The sequence below is a fragment of the Pongo pygmaeus genome, chromosome 11, assembly GCF_028885625.2.
Source record: "Pongo pygmaeus isolate AG05252 chromosome 11, NHGRI_mPonPyg2-v2.0_pri, whole genome shotgun sequence".
Lineage (NCBI taxonomy): Eukaryota > Metazoa > Chordata > Mammalia > Primates > Hominidae > Pongo > Pongo pygmaeus.
In genome coordinates, this window is record NC_072384.2 from 63,705,963 (window position 1) to 63,730,742 (window position 24,780).

A 24,780-nucleotide genomic window follows, 5' to 3' on the forward strand; every position below is an offset into this window, starting at 1 on the left:
CTGACAATCCAGCCAAACCATTGGCTTCAGCCCATGAATTAGCATATATAAGCACATCTGGCCATTTCTCCTTCCATGAAAAGTGGACAACCAGGTGCACTGCTTGAAGTTCTGCCCACTGGGAAGATTTTCATTCACTGCTATCCTTCAGGGATGTCCTGGAAAGGGGCTTTAGTGCTGCAGCTGCCCACTTCTGGGTGGTGCCTCCATATTGTGCAGAACCATCTGTGAACCAGGCCCTAGTCTTCTCTTTCTTTGTTAACTGATCATAGGGAACTCCTCATGAGGCCATTGGTGCAGGCTGGGAAGAGAAGGCAGGGTGGCAGGAGTGCAGACCATGGACATTTGAGCCACTTCCTCATGTAACTTACTTGTGCCTTCAGGGCCTGCTCAAGCCTGATCACATACATACCTTTTCCATTTGATGATGGAATGCTACTGTGCACAACCCACTTTATGGCTAGATGGGTCAGAAAGCACCTAGTTCATGATAGGCAATTCAGGTCACATGGTGACTTGAGGAACCATAGTCAAGTGTTCAGTTTACACCAAAGCCCAGTAACAGGCCAAGAGCTGTCTTTTCAAGGGAGAGCAGTTATCTGACAAAGATGGCAGGGCCTTGCTCCAAAATCCTAGAGGTCACCACTGTGATACACCTATGGGGGCCTGCCAAAAGCTTCAAAAGCATCTTTATCTGCCACTGATATCTCAAGCACCATTGGATCTGCTGGGTCATATACCCCAAGTAGCAGAGCAGCTTGCACAGTAGCCTGGACCTGTTGCAGAGCCTTCTCCTGTTCTAGACCCCACTCAAATTGGCAGCCTTTTGGGTCACTCAGTAAATAGGTGTGAGTAACAAACCCAGTGAGAAATGTGTTGCCTCCAAAATCCATAGGCCCACTACGTGTTGTGCCTCTTTCTTGGCTGTAGGTGGGGCCAAAAGCAGCAACTTATCCTTCACCTTAGAAGGAATATCTCAACAGGCTCCACACCACTGGACCCCTAGAAATTTTACAGAGGTATAAGGTCCTTGAATTTTAATCGGATTTATTTCCCATACTCTGGCACACAAATGTCTCACCAATAAGTCCAGTGTGTTTGCTATTTCTTGGTCAGTGGATCCAATCTGCATAATGTCATCAATGTAATGGAACAGTGGGATATCTTGAGGAAGGGAAAAATTAACCAAGGTCTCTCCAAATAAGATTATGACACAAAGTGGTAGAGCCGATATACCCCTGAGGTAGGACAGTAAAGGTATATTGCTGGCCTTGCCAGCTGAAGGCAAAGTGCTTCTGGTGGGCCTTATGGACAGGAATGAAGAAAAAGCCATTTGCCAAGTCAATGGCTGCATACCAGCTACCAGGAGATATGTTAACTTGCTCAAGCAATGAAACCACATCTGGTATAGCAGTTGCAATTGGAGTCAGCATTTGGTTAAGCTTATGATAATCCACTGTCATTCTCCAAGAACCATCTGTCTTCTGCAGAAGCCAAAGGGGAGAGTTGAACAGGGATGTGGTGGGAATCACCACCGCTGCATCTTTCAAGTCCTTGATGGTGGCACTAATCTCCACAATCCCTCCATGGGTGCGATATTATTTTGGATTTACTATTCTTCTAGTTAAAGGCATCTCTAATGGCTTTCATTATGGTGGCTTTCCCACCATAATAGCCCTCATCCTACTAGTCAGGGAGCCAATGTGAGAATTCTGCCAGCTAAGTATGCCTATGCCAATTATGCATTCTGGCACTGGGTAAATGACCGCAGGATGAGTCCCTGAACCCGCTGGACCCACTGTAAGTTGAATCTGAGCTAAAACTCCATTAATTACCTGACCTCCATAAGCCCCTACTTTAACTGGAGGACCACAATGATGTTTTGTGTCCTCTGGAATCAACATCAGCTCAGAGTCAGTGTCCAGTAGTCCCTGAAATGTATGATCATTTCTCTTTCCCCTGTGAAGAGTTACTCTGGTAAAGGCCAGAGGTCTCTTTGGGGAAGCAGGGGAGAAAGATTAACAGCATACTTCATTGGTAAGGTAGTGGGGTCCTTCCTCAAGGGGACCCGGTCTCCCTTTCATTCAATGGGTTCTGGGTCAGTAAACTGGCTCCAGTCTGGAAATTGATTGAGGGGCTGTGATTCTGTTTTTTATAATTAAAATTAGTCTTTTGTCCATTTCGACCTGGAAGTTTTCTGCTTATATAAACTAAGTAGGAATGTAGTAGGCTTCCTATCAATTTCACTTCTAGGAACACTGTGATTAATTAGCCAATGCCAGAGCTCTACATAAGTCACACTGTTCTGATTGCTGTTTTGCTTCTGCCGTCCATTACAGTAGCTATGACCACCTTGCCTTTGATGGTTGATTGCTGCCATTTGGCCCCTGCCATCTCGGGATCCAATTATTCCAATTGGATTTAAATTTTGTAGTTGAGTGACTGCAGTTCCCACTGTTAGATCTGACATACAGAGAAGAACAATTATAGCGCTCTTCAAAAATCTAGGTGCTGCCCTCACAAATCTATTTCACAAGACATTGGTCAAGGGTATATCTTCTGCACCCTCCCAGCTGGGATGAGTAGGTCTAAAGTGACTAACTCACTCCACCATCCCAATCTCCCTAAGCCTTTGGATCCCTTCCTCTACATTAACCCAAAGGAGATAAGGCATTTCCAGCTTGCTCACAGGGGCCATCTTTTAGTCCATATTTCAGCTAACCAAGCAAATAAACTATTAGAACCTTTTTTGACTCCTCAAGCTGCAACATTAAAAGCAGAGTCCCTACTTAGTGGGTCCAAATCTATAAATTCAGCCTGATCCAATTCTGTGTTCCTTACACCATTATCCCACACCCTTAATATCCATTCCCATGCCTGTTCTCCAGATTTCTGTTTATGTAAATTAAAAACTGAAACAGTTCTTTTCAAGTGTAGCGAACCTCCTCATGGGTCACACTCTCAACCTCACCTCTAGGGGCCCACAGGGACTTTAGTCCAATTATAGGTCTAGAAGCAAATGGAGTGTTGGGGGTGACTACTGAGGAGAATCAACATTATCTTGCCTGGCAACTGCCTTGGCAACTGCCATCACTGTTGCCTCAGGCAGTGCAGGGTTTATTTCCTCTCCTTTGACAACACCCTCATAAACACATCCAGGATCAATACTTTGCATCCTTCAATCCAATCAAGTTGACACTCAGTATTAATCATCACATATTTATTGTGGTTACTATGCTGCCAGGATATATTTTACCAGAATGATAGCTACTTAAAACAAACAAAAAACAAGCAAACAAACAAACAAAAAACCCAGCACCTTTATAGTTGTTTTGTTTGGCAACGACCTTGTGTTTCTGAACCAGGAAATTGAGTATGAGGAGAGAAATTAGAGGTGTTCCTGACAACTTTCAAGAAAACAAGGGTGCTTCTTTCTAAATTATACCAAGACAAGGCTATCAACTGTTTGTTTCAGTATAGTTTTATCAGTCTTAATGTTACTAATTATGCCCTATAATGCCCTATAATGTGAACATAGCTCCTTCTCTTTTAATCGACTTGAGATATACTAAAATTAACATTGTTTCTGAATTACATATAAAATACACATACTGGAAAGATGTATGAAAACAGAAATTTTGAAAAATAAAAATAATGGTTATTAAGAAGAGAACTAAAAATTCAAAGAATTATGCCTTTTATTTGCCATAAGGGTGGTATAGTGGAGATGTTAAAAGCTCAGGATTGAGAACCAAAAGCCATAGCTTGCATTCCCACTCTGTTGCTTTTAGTAGTGGTGATCAAAAAGTCATTCAATCTTTTATGCCTCAGATTTTGACAATATGTCCAGATTTTGACAATAGAGTCACAGGCAGCTATAGTTTTTAGGATTGTTACGAGTTTCTACTTTCCTGTATCTTATATATTTTAGTGGGTTACATCCAGGTTGTCAGCTAGAGAGCTTATTTGAAATTAAAACTTCAATTTTTCACCCTTTAGAATGAGTATTTAATTACCCATGGAGATTTATTTTTCTTTCCTGTATTTATTTCTATTCTATTTTCCAAACTTAATACTCTTCTCTGCAAGATGTAAAAGTTAAAATATGTAGTTTCTATATGTAGCACATGTACAAACTAGAAAGAGAGAGAGGACAGACAATCACAAAAGTTGTATTTTTTTAGTTTGTGATATGTGCTAAGAATAGGGCTATATGAGTTACTTTGTTTCATTCTCATTCTTTTCACCATAGAGTTAGGTGATATTAGCTCTCTATCACATTGAAGAAACTGAGGCTCAAAGAGATTAACTAATTTTTCAAGGCCACACCATCATTATTATTTATTTATTTATTTATTTATTTATTTATTTATTTATTTTGAGATGGAGTCTCACTCTGTCACCCAGCCTGGAGTGCAGTAGCACCATCTCCACTCACTGCAAGTTCCGCCTCCCAGGTTCACGCCATTCTCCTGCCTCAGCCTCCCGAGTAGCTGAGACTACAGGTGCCCATCAACACGCCCAGCTAATTTTTTGTATTTTTAGTACAGACAGGGTTTCACCGTGTTAACCAGGATGGTCTCGATCTCTTGACCTCATGATCTGCTTGCCGTGGCCTCCCAAAGTGTGGCGATTACAGGCGTGAGCCACCACACCCGCCCTTCACACCATTATTTATTAGTTCAAGTTTGGCCTGGGAGTGCTCTAATAAAATAGATCACATATTATTTAGTATCTATTCATTTCTAACCCAAGGCTCTCAGTTCCATATTTCAAATGTATTGTTTAAAATAACAAAACAAAACAAAGCATTCTCTGCTCTCAGTTTCAGATTTTAAGTAAATTGTTTAACAAGAAAACAAATAAAAACATTCCTTCTTTCTAACACTTTTGCTTTAATTTAGAGAGATTGTCTTCCTTATTTTGTGATAGGGACCCATGCATGACATGTAAATAGCTATATAAAAATAATTCTACACTCCATATTGAAAATAAATGTTCACAATATCTGTGAAACTGTGTAAGAGCCCTGCTGCATCCTAGGTTGTAAAATTTAGGATTCTCATTTCTTAATCCATCAATGAGTCTCTTGGTTATGGACTGGACATCTAACTGGCTAATTTATAAAAGGACCCCAATACTCAAGAAGCTTACAAATCTAATAGGAGAATAATTCCCTCATCTCCATCATAAAGAAAAGCACACTTATAGTCTCAGTAGCCCTGACTTCCTCAGGGATTTCCTTGAAAAAAAACTGACTATGGGAAGCTTTGGAGGAGGCCTACCTGTGCTTCGAGTGAAAGGAAAGAACCTGTTGAAACTGAAAGACAAGAGGCAGGAGCATGTGTGTAAAAAGTTTCAGAAACAGAACTAGAGTCAGTAGAGGAGGAGCTCACTGTGAATCAACTCAATAGAGAAAGCTTGACCAGAATACTGTTGATGGCCTCAAGATTAAAACGAATAAGTGGATTGAGTCCTTCCAATGGACAACTTTGAAGGCAACAGTCAGGAATTTATCCATGATCTAGAGAGCAATGGATACCATTCCTGAACTTAACAAATGGGTTCTTTCACAGACAGTGTGGTGACTATGCAGGGCTGTTCTATGACATGTGTACTCCTGGAATGCTAGCAGCCAGCAAAAGGGAGGAGAAACAAACAGGCAACTAAATTCAATGAGGAGAGGAAAGCAGTCCATTTCATGTCATTGATTTCTACAGTTTGTTCACCTGTTTGTTGAGGGTTGTTTCATTTACTTGCTATTCCGTTTTTTCACTGCTCAGCACTTCTCTCAAATACTGCTTAGTTATTGACTGAGTGTGACACTTTCTGTGTAAGTTAGGCAATTGGGGAAGAAGGGGTATGTAGTGAAGGACAGTAGGCACTGTTTAGTAAGTTATTCTACTCGTGCATAAAAAATTCATTGACCAGAAAGGGTTAATGCCCCTCCAAATGGCTTAACTTAATCCCCAGGTGCAATTGGCTCATTTGAAGGATCTGGCCCATTGAGTGCATGTTAGCCGAGAAGCTGATACACCTCTTCACCAAGTCCGGTGCAGTGAGGTTAAACCCAAGGGCATGCAATAGGTCAGTAGCAGAGTCAGGAATAAAATCTCAGCCACCTGAACCCTTTAAAGTGCTCTCTTCACTCGACTAGGCTTTATTCTCTTATGAGGTACGAGTAGAAAATGTAAGAGAAGGGAAAAATTAAGGCATAAAATTAAAAAAATTTGCAGTAGATATTTTCAGACCTGTAGGAGGAAGAAATATGGAAACAGATGAAATAGACTTCAAGTACAAGTTAAGCAAATGCTTTATAAATACTTAAAATGCATCAGAAAAGGCCAATCAACCCTGTTTTGGGATTGTGCAAGGAATACAGTTATGCCCTATAATGTGAACATAGCTCCTTCCCTTTTAATCGACTTGAGATATATTAAAATTAACATTGTTTCTGAATTACATATAAAATACACATACTGGAAAGATGTATGAAAATAGAAATTTTGAAAAATAAAAATAATGGTTATTAAGAAGAGAACTAAAAATTCAAAGAATTGTGCTTTTTATTTGCAAAAACGGTGGTATAGTGGAGATGTTAAAAGCTCAGGATTGAGAACCAAAAGCCATAGCTTGCATTCCCACTCTGTTGCTTTTAGTAGTGGTGATCAAAAAGTCATTCAATCTTTTATGCCTCAAGTTCTTTATTTGGAAAAATGGGAATAATAATAAAAGTAGTTACTTCACAGTGTTCCTTGAGATTTAAATGAGATAGTGCATATAAGGTACTTAAGACAGTTCCTAACATGTGGTAAACCCACCATACATGTTAGCTCATATTCTAGTTTACCATATGGCTATCTAAATTGGAATCGTCGTGAGTGCAGGACATGTGTAGGTCTATGGGGACACGTTACTACATTGCCTGGCAGATCAGTTCTCTCTTCTATCTCAGATTCTAAAATTGTGTAATTAAGGCACCAGTTATGTGGTAAGAGTTGGAAAAATTAGACTTTTAGGAGACGTGATTTTTAGACCAAAGCTTTGTCCATGGGCAATACAGATTGAGAACTTATGACTTTGATCAATAAAAATATTTAATCAAAAGATAATAGAAGTCAAACATTTCTTTTTCTTCAAAAAGATTTCCGGATCCAGATTATCCATGTAACTGCCTACACTCTCTATTTTGATGCTACAGTTTTATTTAAGACATTATCCCACATGGCAATTATGAAAGAGAATGCTCTAACTCTTACAGTCTCGGTGGGCATGGTTTCTTGCTACTCAGACTTTTGACCAATAACCTTGCTTTGTCCTAGATCAATAGTCTATGAAGCCCACTAAAACCCTAGACAAAACTATATATGTTTGTATATGTATGTTCATGCATTTCTTTGGGAAGAGGGTATATACAGTTTGTCAGATCCTTGAAACAATTAATGATATCAAAAAAGTTAAGAGCACTTACCTATTTGGGTCTTCGTTTTTAACCCAATTTTTTTAATCCAATTTCCATTTTGCCCTTTAAATGACCTCTGTTAATGGCCCCATGATAAGGTATAGTCTATTCTCTGTCACTGTACCTTGATTCTCTTATTCCTGGCTTCTTGTCTTATCCCATAACCTTAGCTAGCCAAGGCCTGGTGCTGATAGGATTTTTTTTTCTGATACTTGACTGCACAGCTTCTGTAGCTACATAGGTATTATTAGGCTTTCAGACGGAGGAAAGAAACAAAGCAAGGGCTTTCTTCACTTCAGGGAGTTAAAAGATAAATTCCAAAAGACAAAAGATGAGGACTGAATTGCACTGAATCACATCCTGCATGATATTGATATTGAACTTTTTATGGGTCTATGTCATAACGCCCATATTTTTCATGACAGAGAAGATATAGTTTAGATGGTATAGTACAGACACAATTTATAATCCCCCACTATATCTAGAATTTTCTGTGTATAGGAAACATGTAAACATTGGGGGGATTAATTTGGTAATATTCACCCCCTTTATTTTTCCCCTTTCTTGTCTTTACATTTCTCTGCTAATTCTTATTAATAACATACATGTGAATACTGATGTTTTCTGAAATAATCATAGAAATGATGGCAATTTTCTTTTTTCTTCTTCCTAGGAACATTGATTTTTCTTCTGACAATGCCTGAGTTATCATTGCTTAGAATTTTGTTGTACTGTGGCCAATCTGAAAGGCACTTTTCTAGGATCTACTTTACAAAGAAGTAGTCAGAGAACTTAAAATCTAGTGGTCACTTTCACTGGCTTGCTAGTTTTCAGTAATGGAAAACGCTTACTGTTTTTCTCTCACACTTCCAAGTAAAGAAGCCTTTAGGCAGTGGCTCTCGACCAGGGGCAATTCTACATTTTCACTCCCACCCCAGTCATTTGGCAATAGTTAGATACATTTTGGTTGTCACAACTAATAGGGGTGAGACTAATATTTCCTGGGTAGATACAACGCACAGGACAGCTTCCTACAACAAGGAATTATCCAGTGTAAAACGTCAATAGTGCTGCAGTTGAGAAACTCTGCCCAAGAGTGATGTCTTCAGTATCACTCACTACATCTTACATTCTCTTTCCTGGAGAAAAGGAGCAGCTTATTTTGTTTGCAAGTATAAACCAGACATGCCTGCCGCAGCTTGTCCTTTTGCTTTTCTTTCTGGAATCTGACAGCCTACAGAGTAGGTGGATTTCCACCTGCTGTCAGCCATGTGATAAAGTTGGTAGAGCAGGCTGTGCTCCTACCACTGCAGGACTGCAGGGGGTTTGTTTGTTGTCTGTTTGGTGGTAATGGGAAGGGGGGTGACTTCAATTCAGAGGAGCCTTAGCAAGCCTATTAGGACTTATCTAAGCTATGTCCTTCACTATTGCTTTTATCAGTAATAAAGCTGACATTTTGATCTCTAACTGTCTGACTCCTGTATCATTCTCTAAATTGGTTCTGATCTCAGGTCGGGAACAGTGGTGTTATTTTTGACCCCCTAAAATCCAAAATCTGTTACCGTCTGATGGTTCAGGATCTTAATGGCTTACCTCCAGGATTCTTGCCCTTTTATGTCAAAGGATCTCACTCAGACAAAGACTGCCAAAATACAATGCTAACTAATTAATATAAGACCCACACATATAAGGGCTGAAATTATCAAAATAAAAATACTAGATATCAATTAAGCCTTCTTTTTTGAACATCATATTTTGCTTTTTGTAGGTAATATAAAAGAAAAGGTATTATAAAGATGTCCCTATGCGATTTTTTTTTCCTAAAAATGGCAGTGAATTCCTTACTTAGAAAGTATCAAAAATCCTGATATAACTGTAGGCATTTTCTATCCATCTTCAAGAATTTTATTCACTGGTAATAGATGTACCAGATATAGTGAATTGAGTAATAAGGAGCAAGGCAAAAGCGAACATTTAGGTTTTGTAAAAGATGAAGGTGAGTTAAAGTTGTTCAATAAGATACTGTGGTCCTAACACGAACTAGAGTCTACAAGGTACTGTCATAAAGTAATGAGATTGATTGCCTAAATCCACACACAAAACCTAGCTCCATGGTTTTTGTTACACCCATGTGTGAGAAGAGTATGTTGTTCTTGTGACATTGTAGAGGGCAATGCTATTTTAAGTGATGGGAAAAGGAAGGATGTTGTATACAGTGTCAACTACCCTGCAACTTTCTCAAAACATGCTCTGTTAGTCAGGAGAGACAGTACAACTAAGTCGTTTTGGGCTCATGCTATATGCCCAGTGCAGTTCTCAGGGATCCCTGTGCTCCTTGCCATCATGCAGAGACACAGGCTGTCAGAGATTCACCTTCACAACCTTGACAACAGAAGTCAGAGAAGGTGGAAAGTCACCTACTGGTTCTTAACCCTTTTCCTCAAGTGAGATATATGTCACTGCTGGCCTGAGCAGGTCAGTGACCACACCTAACTTCAAAGGTGATAGTAATCTCACCATGTACCTCAAAGGAAAGGAAAACTGAAAAGTTATGAATATTGCAAATAGTTCTACTGATTACTTCACACGTCATTACCAAAATTCCAGAACAAATCAATTGTACTTGATAGCTAATCTTTAAATATACTTTTTATTAATGACTATGGCAATTTACAAAGTGCCCTGAATTTACAGAATAATCAGGATATCCAAAAGTACTTTAGTAGGGTGCAATATTTAATATTCAGTGTTTCAGACTCTCTGAGACCTGTACAGACACAGTGATTCCAATCTCTGTTCATGTCAAGCACTGTCATGTACTTACACAGTGTACAGTGTAATTTGGGAAGACCTATAGCACTGTAACCCCATATTCTCACAAGTGCCCAGTTTAAGCCACTGCATTGTCTGATGGCATCTTCCTAAGAATGTCTTAAAGGCATTTACAAAAATACTTCTTGCTACGTTTTTTAACTTGTGTCTTTACTTTCAGTGTAATAGATTTAGAATGAATACTATGGGAAATGGTAGCTGCTGCACCAAGACTACAGGGAAATGAAAGATTTTTCTTTCAAACCTACTGAAAAACCAATTCGAATTTCCATGTCACTTTAAGAAGATTATTGAATATACATATAAAATAATACTTAGGGGACTCAGGTTATATTTTAGACTCTGTGTCCTTTGGGCACACCTCTGAACCTGTATGAACCTCACTTCTTTTCTTGCTAAATAAGGAGAAGTGTTAGTCCAATGTTGTCCTCATTTACATCATTCACATAAATCTCAGTTGTGATCATTTCTGTCGAGATATTTGGGGCAGCGTAAAGGCTGAAGATGAGGGAGTATTGATGAATAAGAGGGAAAAAAGGAGGCAGAGAAGATGTAAGTATGGAAAAAGAAGAATGGGGAAAAGAAAAAAGAGGACAAGGAAAAGGAGGACAAAATAATGGGCAAGCATGCTCATGGAAGCTATGACACAGCATGAGAGCAAATACAGACTGTGACATAGGAGACATAAAGATTTCATGAACACTGCCCAATTTTAACAGTGGGTAAGAAACACAATTTTCCAAACATCCTTTGAGAATGGAAAGTTTATGATGGTCTTAATGTGATGTTCTAAATCATAACTTTTTGCCATTAAGCAAATGTTGCATGATAATGTGGTGACTTTATACTTTTCTTGTTTAATCGCCTAAATCTGGGCACTTGGATATCTGTATGTACATGAGGTGCATCACTCTACAAAGTCTTTAGAGATGCTGGACACTCAGAACAGACAAATCCTTCCTGTGTTCTTTAACAGTGATAAAAGAAATATTGGAAGCAATGGGATCAGGGGAATTAGAGGAAATGCTCATTAAAATGAATTAAAAAGGTCTAATGATTAAAATATTGATTAATTAGCCAAACATCGATTAGCAGTTACACTTTATCAACTACAAAGTTTATAATTACTGCACCATTATTCCATAGATTGACCTGTTCTTTCCTGTCACTTATGATGAAGAACAATTTTTATTAAGTGGGTTTTGGATTTTTGACCTGTAAAATTTTAATAGGGAGTATGAAGTTGGTGTCATGTGTGGTTTGGCATTATATTCACCAAGGGACAGATAGTTACTGTCTCTACTTAACCAGAAGCGCAAGAGTGCAGGAGGGACACGAACACTAAAGGATTAAAATCTTACCATCTTTCCAATACAAAAAAAAAGCTACAAGTTCATCCACTGAATGGGAAAAGGGGAAAATGCCCTTCTTGTTGTTCCATATAAAATGAATGATAAGAGAACTCTCAACCACAGTGTATAGATTACAGATTGGCCAGATTTGGAGAGACCTTATGAGTGATACAAAATAAAGGATTTGTTACAGAGTTAATTTTATGCAATTTGGGAGCTGGTTAAACCATGTATAGAAGATTTTTGCTCCTGTGTCTTGTACTGGGCATGATGTCGGCAAAGAAAACAGCTGGGAATTAATAATGAACAGGAAGTGGGGAAGAGCAAGGACAAACTGGAACTGGCACCTGTCTCTCGCTGCCTCCAACATCACTGATCCAGGTGACCTGATGCAGTCTTCACCTTGGTGCTGCCCATGCACATGATCCAGGATTCAGAGAAGCTGAAAGAGGAGATCCTATGGGAGCTGCTAGAGTTGCTGGTGTCCCAGTTACTGCCCCACACCAATGGGGCGAGTCAGGAGATCAGGGCAATGTGTGAACTGCAACAAACATTCCCAAAGTAGAAACGGTTGCTTCTTTACTTCTGTCTTCCAAATCTTGCGTGCAAATTATTATCGTGGTCAAACCTAACCCACCACCATCAAAAAAGGCAGTTCTGGGAAACAAAGCTCTAGCTTAACTCAGCTGGCACAGTGCAAAGCCATCACAAAAAGCAAAAGGGATTCCAACCTGCAGTTCCATAGACACCAGCAGCCGAGCCTATGGGGATGTATCGATACAAGAACAGACATCAAGTGACAGTGGTCTACCACTGAACCAACAAACTTCCTTTTCTAGCAAGAATATTTTTTTTACAGATGTGAAGCAGGCAGAGAGAACTAAAACATGATTCACACCAGGCCAGTGAAAATACTCCATTTTTAATATTTCAACTGGGCAATTTCTGGACATCTTGCAAGGAAGATCCTGTTGATCTCAATAACTGTCTATTTAAATTTGCTGAGGCAGGGCTTATGTCTTGATTCACCAAAAGAAAAGGCCAATACGCCACGCAGGGTTACAAGCTCAATATAACTGTCTGGAAGTGCTGCTCCAGGTTTACCCCTGATGAGATCAGCTCTGAGGCCAGAAAGCAGATTTACAGCATGAACATAAATGAGCAGGGGGCACACCTTTTTGATCATACGTATGCTTGACAGGCAAAATGTGCTTACGACCTTATTGTCAAATAAGTAACAGCACATAAGCTCCTTGAGGTCTGTGGAAAATGACATCCTGAAGACAATTCAGAGCACAGCATTAGGCTGACAAGACCAATAACCATAGTCAGAAAAGGGCCAGCATCGAGGAGCTTGTGCTTGGTGTGTGCCTTGCAGGGGAAAGACTCCTACAGACTTGGCTGCCGGGTCTTACTGAGGGACCATGTTTTAGAAACAGCTAGCTTATTCAGAAGCAGTTGAAAGGAGGACTGGCATTATGCCCAGATAATAAATGCCTTACCTGCTCCTGCATGTGAGGAGGCAAGAAATCCAGAGAAAACACACTGCAAGCCTATAAGCCAAGTGAACCAGCTCGTGATCTGAAGAGTCCCTGATATTTTCACCATTTTATGCATCTGAACCTTGGAATAGCATCCAGGAAGGGAGGTTCTTTCTCTGCTAGACATTTTATTAATCTCTTGTAATTTACATAATGAATTTTGCCCAATAGTAATCCAAGACTAAAAAAAAAAAAATGAAAGGAAGCATTTAGGAAATCAGCTGGATAACTCTGGTCTTAATTTTTTCAAAATTCTTTGGGCACTTCAGTTAAGGTTTTTTTCTGAACCTGAATTAAGATTTCCTATTCCTAACTATTTAGATTTGCATATATGGCAAATATAATAAGATGTGTTAGTAAATGTTTACTCCACATTGTATTACATGGTGCAAGTCTAAATATTAATAAATGAGCAGTTACAACGTTACCTTACCGTGAAGGGTCATAGTACTTCCCCATTTTTGTGTGTGTGAAAATACGGAAACAGTATAAGAGAAGTAATATAGAGTGCAAAATTTGAGGCTCCTTGTGGTATAATGTTTAGCCTAAATCAGGAAACGAATGAACAAAAATCTTGATAACAATTCAAGAAGAACATAAAATATTATTATTTTTAAATATCTTGTTCCCATTTTACAATTGAGTTTTGTTCATGTTTATAAATTTGGAGAAATTCCTTGTGTATTAAGACTATTAAACCTTGCTTTATCACATTTGTCATAACCATCTCTCTGGCTTCTCTTATATATTGGCAATGACCTCAAACATATTGATTTTTCCTTTTTGACTCTTTGTGTAATTTTTATGCTTAGAAATGAGTCCTATTCAAGTAAAAGTCTTCCTACTTATAGAAAAAAGAGTGTAAAGACAGAGCAGAGAAAGACAGGGAGACAGACAGATAGACACACACACACACACACACACACACACAAAGAGAGAGAGAATATGAGAATGAATTATCTTTATGGCAACATACCCTTTGGTTTCCCCCAGAACAGCATTCAAGAAATTCTCCGTACATGATTGTTGTTTTGAAATAATCTTTTTCCCTCATGCTAAGACTTTTAAAGACATATTTAATATTTCATATACACATATGGCTATAAATTATAATATATGATTTATAAATCATTCACATCATTGAAAATTGTTTGATATGTTCATTTATGACTTAAATTTGTCAAGTTTTTCTTTGTAATTCAGTTTATTTTTCTGTTACTTATTTTTAGGCTACAGCATTAGCTGCATACAAATTCATCATTTTTATTCTTCTTGGGATGAACTTTTTTGGTTTTTTTTCTTCATTCTTTAACTCTATTAATATGTTAGTTTTGCTTTTCTATTTTGCCAATGTTACCATTGCCTCATCAACTTTCTTTTGGTTATTGCATTGCTGGTCTGCAATTTTCTTTTCAGTTGTATTACTCTAATGGATTTTTAAACTCCAATGTGAGAGCTTCAGACTTTTAATCGGTGAGTTTAAGCCATTTACATTTATTATAATTGTTAAAATATTTGATCTAATTTTTATAGTATTATTTTATATTCTCAGCTTACCATGTTTTCTTTCATTCCATAATTTTCTCCTTTCCTTCCTTTCTCGGAAAAAAAACTATTTTAATTTTCTTTTTTACTCCTCTCTGCTTCCTTAAAAGCTATTTGCCCCACTTCTATTACTTTAGTTGTTACTGTTAAATTTGCAACACATATGTAGAAAAAGTTATCTCTGAACCATGGTGGAGGAGTAACTTTGAATGCTTTATTGACTACAAATGTGTCTGAATTATTTTTGTACATTCTTTTCCTCTATTGAAAAATAAAGTGTAATTTCTGTTTTTATAAAACACATCTTACCTCTATAAATCAATGTCATTAATAGCTAAATAAAATTCTATGTTCTCATGAGTCATATATTAAAGGAATTTAGTGGAGTCAACCTGTGAAAGTGAGCTAAATAAGAATGAATCAGAGTCAGTTCTCAATATTCTCAACTCATATTTATTTTATTTTGCCAGTATAGGTCATTCAATCTTAGAAAGCCAAATGATATTCAATATCTGGTACATAGTAGATAAAAGATTAATGCTATTTTCGTTTTCATTTTTCCATTTTTTTGAAATCCATCTAAGTTTAGATTAGCTTATAAAAATATGAAGATGTTCATTTTTTAAATACTTTCATTGGCTTAAGCAATTGTTGAGGGGTCGTTTCACACCCAAACCATAATGCAAAACTTTTTAAATATCCTGTGACAGAAGACTCTAGTTCTCATTGATATATTTTAATGACCACCTCATAAATCCCTCACTGAGACCCCTTATTTAGCTACCTCTATACCATTTGAAAAAAATGGAAGGTATGGAGTGCTTCTGGGTTTACTTTTAGCTCCAAAATAAATTGTATCAATGAATACATTTTAGACACAGTATTTTGAGGACTTTTGAGGCTCACCTTAAAGCCTAAAATAAACACATCATCAACCAAAGTTAATTTAAATACAGTTAAATACAGTTAAAATGTAAACCTGAGGTGTCTGTTGTCAATTGAGCCCTAGAATTTAGGATTGGCTTATATGTGAGATCAAAATTAGTGTGCTATTTTAAGAACTTGGAATGAGATCTGCATTTTTCTGAAATTGTATTTAAAATCAATTTCAACTATTTGTTTATTCCTAATAGGACAAATTATATAAAAATTATAAAACAACTTACATTATTCTATTACTAAAATATATTTTATAATTAAGAAAGAAACTCATGTATATATTAGGACTTTAGGTTGTATGTAACAACAATTTAATTCATGTTTTAATTTAAGAAAAAAGAGAAATTTATTTTAGGGATACCATGATCTTCACGAAGCAAGCACAAAATAACAATTGCATTCAGGGACAAAAGTAGTGTTAGGATTCTCCCTACATGTCTGTCTTCCATGGTCTTTGGACATCTGATTTCTCCTTTCTTCTTTGCAGACCAGCTATCAATGCTCTTCCCGTCTTCCAAGCAGAGGACATGGCAAATGACTTCTCATTCATTGCACATAGTACAGCATCAAATTCCCAGAGAGAAACTGGTTTTGCAGACATTTTTCTTTTTCTAAAATTCTGGGACAGTTTTTGATGGGTTCAGCTTCAGTAAAGTACCTACTGATGGATAGCTGTTTGTAGCCAGGGGACAGTAACTAGAGAATGGATTGATTTGTCTTACTTGGATTAGGAACCCTTCCCTGAATCAATCAACTGTGGTCAGCAGTTGTGTGTCATCATACTACATGGTAGCTGACTATATTCAGATGAAAGAAGTGGAAAGATTGAGCTAGATTTCAAAGAAAGGGAGATACTTTCTCTACAAAATGGGATGGTGGCCATGCTGAATCAATAAAGTCAATTTAGTAGCATCTATATACACACTTAAAAAAGTGTTCTCCTTATGAACTAGTAAGGAAACACAGACATAAGTCTTGCTTAACTTTTTAAAAATTACACTCTTATTGTAATTTTTTAAAGAAAATATTTTTGAGCCCACATTCTTGGTAAGATAGTGACTTAAATAAACCATTGTCATCTTCACAAGAAATAATTACTAGTTCTATTTTTTTTTTCTGAAGAGAAAACTGATGTGACTTTGCCAAAGTTGCTCAACGAATTTGTTAGTATCTTTTGGTTGCAAGTGACAGACAACCCAATTCAAACTGAGTTAAGTAGAAAAGGGGATTTGTACAACCTCATTTTAACTTTTTAATGGACATTTACAGCAAGGAAATGAACTTGATTCAATGGGGGATGTGATATTGAATCCTTGGCAACTGGGAAGTAGCAGTAGGTAACAAATTCACCATCCTGAGCTGGGCAGAGTGAATGTGGGACCCAGCAACAAATCTGAGTAACAAAACGCTATAGAGATAAAAAATGTAAAAACCAGGATAAAAATGTACAGTCTAACTTCCTGCTACATTTGTCTCTTACTTGGAGAAAATGACAAGAAGCTCATCAATAAAAATGATCTGGCAAGCTCCACTCTTTGAATCTGGTTGAGGTTTTCAGAATTGAGATAGCACCCTCTTGGCATACCTTTGTATTTGCCTCAGCAACTCTCACATCATGGAAGAAAGAAACATCCTGAGTGTTGCAGGGAGGATTGGCTCCGCCTGAATCCTTTGAGAATCACCTTTGGCAGTGGCACAGTCGGCAGAAGGTTACTGAAGACAGTAATGAAGAAATTAATACTTGCCAAGCCCTTGACATAGTCAATTAAAGTAAAAACAGTTGTTAGACTCACATTGAATCTATTGATGATAATATACGTCTGGAAAATGGTTTAACGTTGTTAATACACAGGGAAGACATTATTTCATCCCTTTGTTCCTTTCTAGTTAGATTAAAGCATATAGAAATATTCCTTCAACCATCAGCACCCTTCCATCAGAGAGCCTAAATGGATGAAGGGGGTCCTTATAGACTTGATTACACCCTGCTTTGGCTCCAGCCTGTTCATCCCTATTATGTCTGTGCAGCTAAGGACAGACACAGAGCTTAGGATCAAGGGTTCTCTGACATTGCAGATCTGTGCTCTGAGTGACCAATAAAATGCCATTGCCAGTAGCCTTGGCTTTTACAGCTATGCGGGGAAAGGAGGAAAACAAGATTAAGGGGAATTGAGAAGTTGTGACTCAGAGCCCCTTATGTTTTCCAAAAAGGCCCACGAGTCTTTAAAATTAGAAATATACACATGTGTTCAGAACAAAACCATTCTTGCCAACATCAATGAAAGAAGTTTTGAAGGGACTGTACTTTGGCACTTAACTGAATACGACTGAATAATTTCAGGTGCTGATTTGTAAACTAACAACTTAAAAAAAGCTCTTTGTTGCTTTACAAATGTGAGGTGGTGTGATTCATCTGGGAATTCTGAGCAAGCAAATATTTTTGTTAGACATGACAGTATTTTCCAGGCATGTTATTGTCACTAGTTTCATTGCAAATCCTGAGAAGATCTCTTTTTTGCTTAGCATGTAACGGGCTTGGCAAAACATCCCATCAGGGGTAAAGAAATCTTTCCTATTAATATGAGAATTACATACAAATCCCTAAGGCATGGAGGGGAAAGTAAACTTCATACTCTGCATATGCAGCAGCTATATTAACATGATAGATTTTCAATGCTCTACAAGCTCCATTACTGTGTTTTGGGCCAATAGTCCATGAATTTGAAGGATTTATACAATGGACCATAACAGCTCCTTAGGAACGATTATGTCCCATCAGATGAAAAAATGTCTTTTTAAAAACTCCCTATTAACCTGTTTGCTCCATAGACCATAAGCCTTTGAAGGTTAAATTATATACATAGCAAAATGGGCCAAATCACCTCGTTTTGTGTTTTAAAATATATTTATGATGAGAAAGCTCTCCAAAATGAGAGAATTGAAATTGTACCCAAGAGTATCATCAAATCAAGGTGATTTTTAAATGTGAGCAACAGGCACTACTTGCAATTTCTGCTAAGGAGAGAAATCTTGTTAATCCAGAGATAATAATATGTACCGATTTAGGTACTATTTACAATCACAATCATCTAAAAATAGCTCAAACAATTGAATGCAACCTAAATAGTCAAATACCAAGGGACAACAGCTCTCCAAACTTAGGTAGCCACAAAGAATTATAATAAAGACATAAGCTATAAAGTGAATGAGCAAATATTGTTAAAATACTTTATATGGCCATCTGTGTTATCAATGATTGGAAAATAATATATGAGAAAAGTTAGATTACATGAAGTTTGAATTCTTGATATAATTTTATTCTTTTCACAAATACTGTTGTACCTAGCATTTTGTGGAATATGTGCTAAGTATTTAATGCATCTTAGTTAATGTATCAGTGGGGTCCAAATCATTAATTTGATATATCTCTCACATAATAGGAACCTTCTGGTAATGCTGTTTTAAACCATAAAATGAACTATGAGAGGGAATTGCTGAGGACAAGTGTTTGACGATCACAGCATTGTTATGTCTCCATGACAGTCTGCAAATCAGTCTCTCACCTTAACTACCTAGAGCAAGTCCTGGTAGAGAAAGATGCTTTCATTTCAAAGGTGAGAACTTGGAGTATATAGATATTTAAAATTTGGAGTATACAGAATAAATTACTCAATTAAAAACTTTTTAGAGCAGAATAGTGAGCAGTTTAATTCAGAGAAAATATGATGTGTTTTTCAACTCAAGTACCTTAGTGAATGATTTTCTGCTATTATTCTTGTTCTGTTTAATTCCTTTTAATTCCTCTTAGTGATGTCAATTATATTCCCAAACATTTTTGGAAAAGTACCTTAAAATCTTTGGACGAGATGACAACATGAATCTAAAGTGGGATAGAAAATAAACATCTATGAATGTATCCTAAATTGTCTTCTCTTTAGTGAATACATAGACTCAGAGCAGAAGTAGTCAGAAAGAATGAACAAGGTAATAGGCTGGGCACAATGACTCATGCCTGCAATCCTAGCACTTTGGGAGGCCTAAGAGGGCAGATCACCTGAGGTCAGGACTTTGAGACCTGCCTGGCCAACATGGTGAAACCCTATCTCTACTAAAAATACAAAAATTAACTGGGCTTGGTTGTGTGCACTCATAATCCCAGCAACTCGGAAGGCTGAGGCAGGAGAATCACTTGAATCCAGGAGTTGGAGGCCACTGCACTCCAGCCTGGGAGACAGAGTGAGATTCCATCTCAAAAATAAGTAAATAAATAAAAATAAGCAAGAAAACAGAATAGTTTATATTCTTTTGTATATTCATTAAAGTACTATTCACAATAGCAAAGACCTAGAATGAAACTAAATGCCCATTAATGATAGACTGGATAAAGAAAATGTGGTATATACATACCATGGAACACTACGCAGCCATAAAAAATAATGAGATCATGTCCTTTGCAGCAACATGGATGGAGCTGGAGGCCATTATCCTTAGCAAACTAACACAGGAACTGAAAACCAAGTACCACATATTCTCACTTTTAAGTGGAAGCTAAATGATGAGAACTAATAAACACAAAGAAGGAAACAACAGACATTGAGGTCCACTTGAGGCTGAAGGGTGGAAGGAGGAAGAGGAGCAGAAAAGATAAATATTGGGTCCAGTTTTAATACCTGTGTGATGAAATACCCTGTACAACAAACCCCCATGACACAAGTTTACCTATGTGACAAACCTATACTTGTACCCTTGAACTTAAAATAAAAGTTAAAAAAAAATCTGAAAACAATTTTTTTAAATGAGTGAGATAAGAATCACACCCTCTGGTTAAGACATTTCGGTTTTCTCACTTTAACATTAGTCTTCTGCACAATATGAATATCCATCAGCACATAGAGAGTAGTATTAACTTGTCATGACTATCTTATTGTGCAATTCTCCTGTAGATATGGATCTGTAAATAAATTTACTTATAATGTGGATTCTTTCTAATCTATATGCTATGACAACTCTTTATGAACCTATCCATTATTAAATGTGTTGTGATAATTAGGAAGCCTACACATTTAAAGTGATCCTTACCTAACCTAAGTATAAATAAGTGCAATTGCCTTGTCTTTCCACATATTTCCCCCTAATGGTAGAGAGATTAAAACTGAAAAACCCAAATTATTTTTTTCCTTCTCTTTTTTGAACATGGCATGAAAGAGGCCCATTTTTAGTCAATTCAGCTTTTCCTTTTAAAGATATATGATGGGAGTGGGGTGGTTGAATTGCTATTTTATATGGTTTGGCTGTGTCCCCAACCAAATCTCATCTTGAATTGTAGCTCCTATAACTCCCATGTGTCGTGGGAGGGACCCGGTGGGAAGTAATTGAATCCTGGGGGCAGGTTTTACCTGTGCTGTTCTCATGATAGTAAACAAGTCTCACAAGATCTGATGGTTTTATAAAGGGGAACGTGTCCCCTGCACATGCTCTCTTTGCCTGCTGCCATGTAAAATATGACTCTGCTACCCCTTTGCCTTCCACCATGATTGTGAGGCCTCCCCAGCCATGTGGAACTGTGAGACAATTAAACCTCTTGCCCTTACAAATTACCCAGTCTTGGGTATGTCTTTATTAGCAGCATGAAAACAGACTAATACACTATTGTAGAGACTGCTAAGATTATTTGCTGCCTCTGCGTCTTCTTCACTTTGAGCTGAAGGCTCCATCTCACAGCTGTGTAGGAAGATGCTCTCGAACACTCTGTCTCACTGGCCTTCTATAATCAGATTTTAGGAAGCATACCTGACTTATGGACAGGCACAGCTACATGGATAAAATGCTTTGTGGTTTATTCTGATTCCTAAGTTGTAGCTGGGGTTATGTAGAAATTGACGAGAGGAATTCTTTTCTCCTTCCTTGCTTTGGGGGCATCGTGCTTTTCAAAAGGCAAGGACAAAATTAAATTGGATTTTATTTAAATCTGCTTCATGATATTGAGGTAATGTTATTTCATCTCCAAAATGACCACCCATGCAATTAGGCATCAGATTTTTCTAAATAATCCCGTTGTGGTATTTGACAAAGTAAATGCCTGGGGATACAAAATCATGAATATAAAATGGTATCTTTTTTTTTAATAAGATTTCACTCTGTCACCCAATCTAGCATGCAGTACCACGATAATAACTCACTGCAACCTTGAACTCCTGGGCTCAAGCAATCTTCCTCACTCAGCCTTCCAAGTAGCTAGGACTACAGGTGCATGCCATCACACATAGGCATTTAATGATTCCTTTAAATTTTTAGTAGAAATGGGATCTCACTGTGTTGTCCAGGCTAGTCTCAAACTCCTGGGCAATCCTCCCCCCTCAGCCTCCCAAAGTGCTAAGATGACAAGCAGGAGCCACCAAGCCAGCCCTAAAATTGTATCTTTTGACATTAGACCTGACACAGCCTGCAAGGGGAAAGCTTCCATAGAAGGGATTTCAATTTATTTTATTGCTTTACAATTCACTAACAGCAATAATTTTCAACGAATTAATCTCCTGAAAGATATAACTAATATGGGAGTTTTGTGTACCTCCTACCAATTTTTGTCATAATTTTGCTTCAATATTCAACTTTATTCAAGGACAATGATATTAAGGGTTTAATGCTAAATGCCTCTCAATTTTTATATTTCAGGCATTCAAGATTGTGACCTAATTTGAGCTCTGTGCACCAGATCAACATATGGGTTGTGCAAAGCACTGCAGAGGATAACATATTAGGGGGAGAGCTAACTTTTCTTCCTCGTTTTCTCCCAGACAAAAGCATGCATTGGTCACACTACTGAGCATTAGAACAACCTAATGTTGCCTTTGATGGGAGAAAGAATATCAGATTCATTAATATTGTAAATAATATAATCAGTTGGGAATGAAATGTGTCAACCATGCATTAAAAACATTTGCTTTTAGAATCTCTCCCAGCAACTACACACTTGATATTTAAAAATTACAATCACACATGCAGATCAAGGAAACTCACTGGAGCAATTACCTATGCATGAATGATTTCACCTTTCAGGACACTAGTAAAAGTAAGACATCAAATAAAACTAGTTTATCTTTTACTGTGGTGTGGAGATTGAGAGCTCAAGTCATGCCTGAAAACTGGCATTAGTGGTCTAGGTTAAGGTGATGTGTCAATCTCAATAATTTACAATAAGTAAAGTAAAATAAGAAGAAAAAAAGGAAGGAAAGGATAGAAGAAAAATGGAAAAAAGGACAGAAGGAAAGAAAAAAGATGGAACCACTTCCCTTTCTTGATGACAGCCAGCAATGAATTAGTCCAGGAGACTCTATAGCAGGTGCCAAAAAGCTGCTTGCTCTTTTAAGAAACAGGTTGCAGAAATCATTGGAAGATAGCATCAGATCCCTGGTTGGAGCTACTTTCCAAACCAGAGTCTGAAGACATAGTGTGTACTCCAAAAGCGTGCAAGTCCCTTATTCCATACGACAGGGTTATGCCAATCATGTTTAAGATTTCAGACACGGACTAGCTTGCATGAAAGAACAATTGTACAGACTTTCCTCCTTTTACTTTGGGTTAAAGTGGGGTGGGGCTTAAGGATGAGGAAGAAGAATTAAGGTAGAGGTTTTGAATCATTTGGAAAAGTACTGATACAAATATCCTGTGATGAACTGCTCAATTGCAGAATTTAAGTTCACTGTGAAGCTTCCATAGCTATGATTGCAAGGCATTGTAATAAAGCATAAATGATTTAAAAATACATGATAATGTTGATGCCACAAGTATCAAGCCACCCAATAATTACTGCAGGCAGTCAATGCAGCTGAGTGTTTAAAAAAAAGAGGCCACCACTTTACTCCAATTCCCTACAGTGTTACCTTGCTTGCTCCATGTTCTGTATGTTTTATCCTGCTAACTCCCAGGCCATTTCTGTAAGGAGAAACACAGTAGATCTAAACAGATTATGCAATAAGTTAGGGCACTCTAATGGCTCATTTAGGTTCAAAAATGGATGAACCAATTGATTTTGAGATATTTTATCTGCTCACTCAATTCTTGCTCCAGCCATATTTGTCTTCTTCAAACTTGAGGAGCTCACGACCTTCTCAGGGCTTCGTTCCTGCTTCTTTCTCTGACCTGTATGCTACACTGTTAGGTCTCTTACTCATATTCCAATTCCCCTCCTTCCTACCCAAACCTGTCACACCATTCTCTTAGCCATGCTTTTTTTTTTTTCCTGCATAGAACTTACTATTCTTCAAATTTATCTTGTTTATTAACTTGTGTACTAGAATATGCACTGTATGAGCTGGAACTTTATCTGTTTTGTTTACTGCTTTCATCCTCAGGATCTGGCATATAGAAGATATGCAATCCATAAATGGTGAATAAATGAATTTACTTATCACCCATACTTAGAAAGAATCTAGCAACTAATTATTGATTCAATGACTGGTTGTCTTCCTGGTGGTAGTTCTAAAATCTTAGGACACTTGTAGTTTTACAGACATTCTTATTGCAATAAACTTATACACACTTCTCAAACATGGGCAACGTGATCTTTAACACTGGATATAGGAATACGTATCAAAAAGAAAACAATGTGAGATATGAGTGATTGTACTGTGTAAAGCAGCTGACTGGTTTGGACCCAAGATAATCGAAACCCCATCAAAGCCTTTCCTAATCAGAGATGTATCTTCTTTCCATTTTTGTAAATACTCAGAATCTGTTTATTTACTTAGACAATATCTGGATTGAAGGGAGCCCCACCTTCAAATTTTATCAGTTTGCTTCATAACCTTAATGTTATTTAAAGCTTTCCTTCAGGAGAATCTATTTAAAATAAAAATAATTACTTAAGAACAGTGCTTATATTCTGAGATTTTGAAAATATAATCAGGATAGACAGCTATTACTTTGTGTTACAAATCTGAATGTGAAATTTCAGAAATCCTCCTTGCATTAAAAATGAATTAACTGTGTGATTATTAATTGTGCATATTCCAATCCCTTTGTGCTGTACTGCATGTTTCTTGAATCTCATTTGAATCCTTTGGCTAAGTAATGTGTCAAGGGGGGTACGAGCCTGAATGCCTGAGTTATT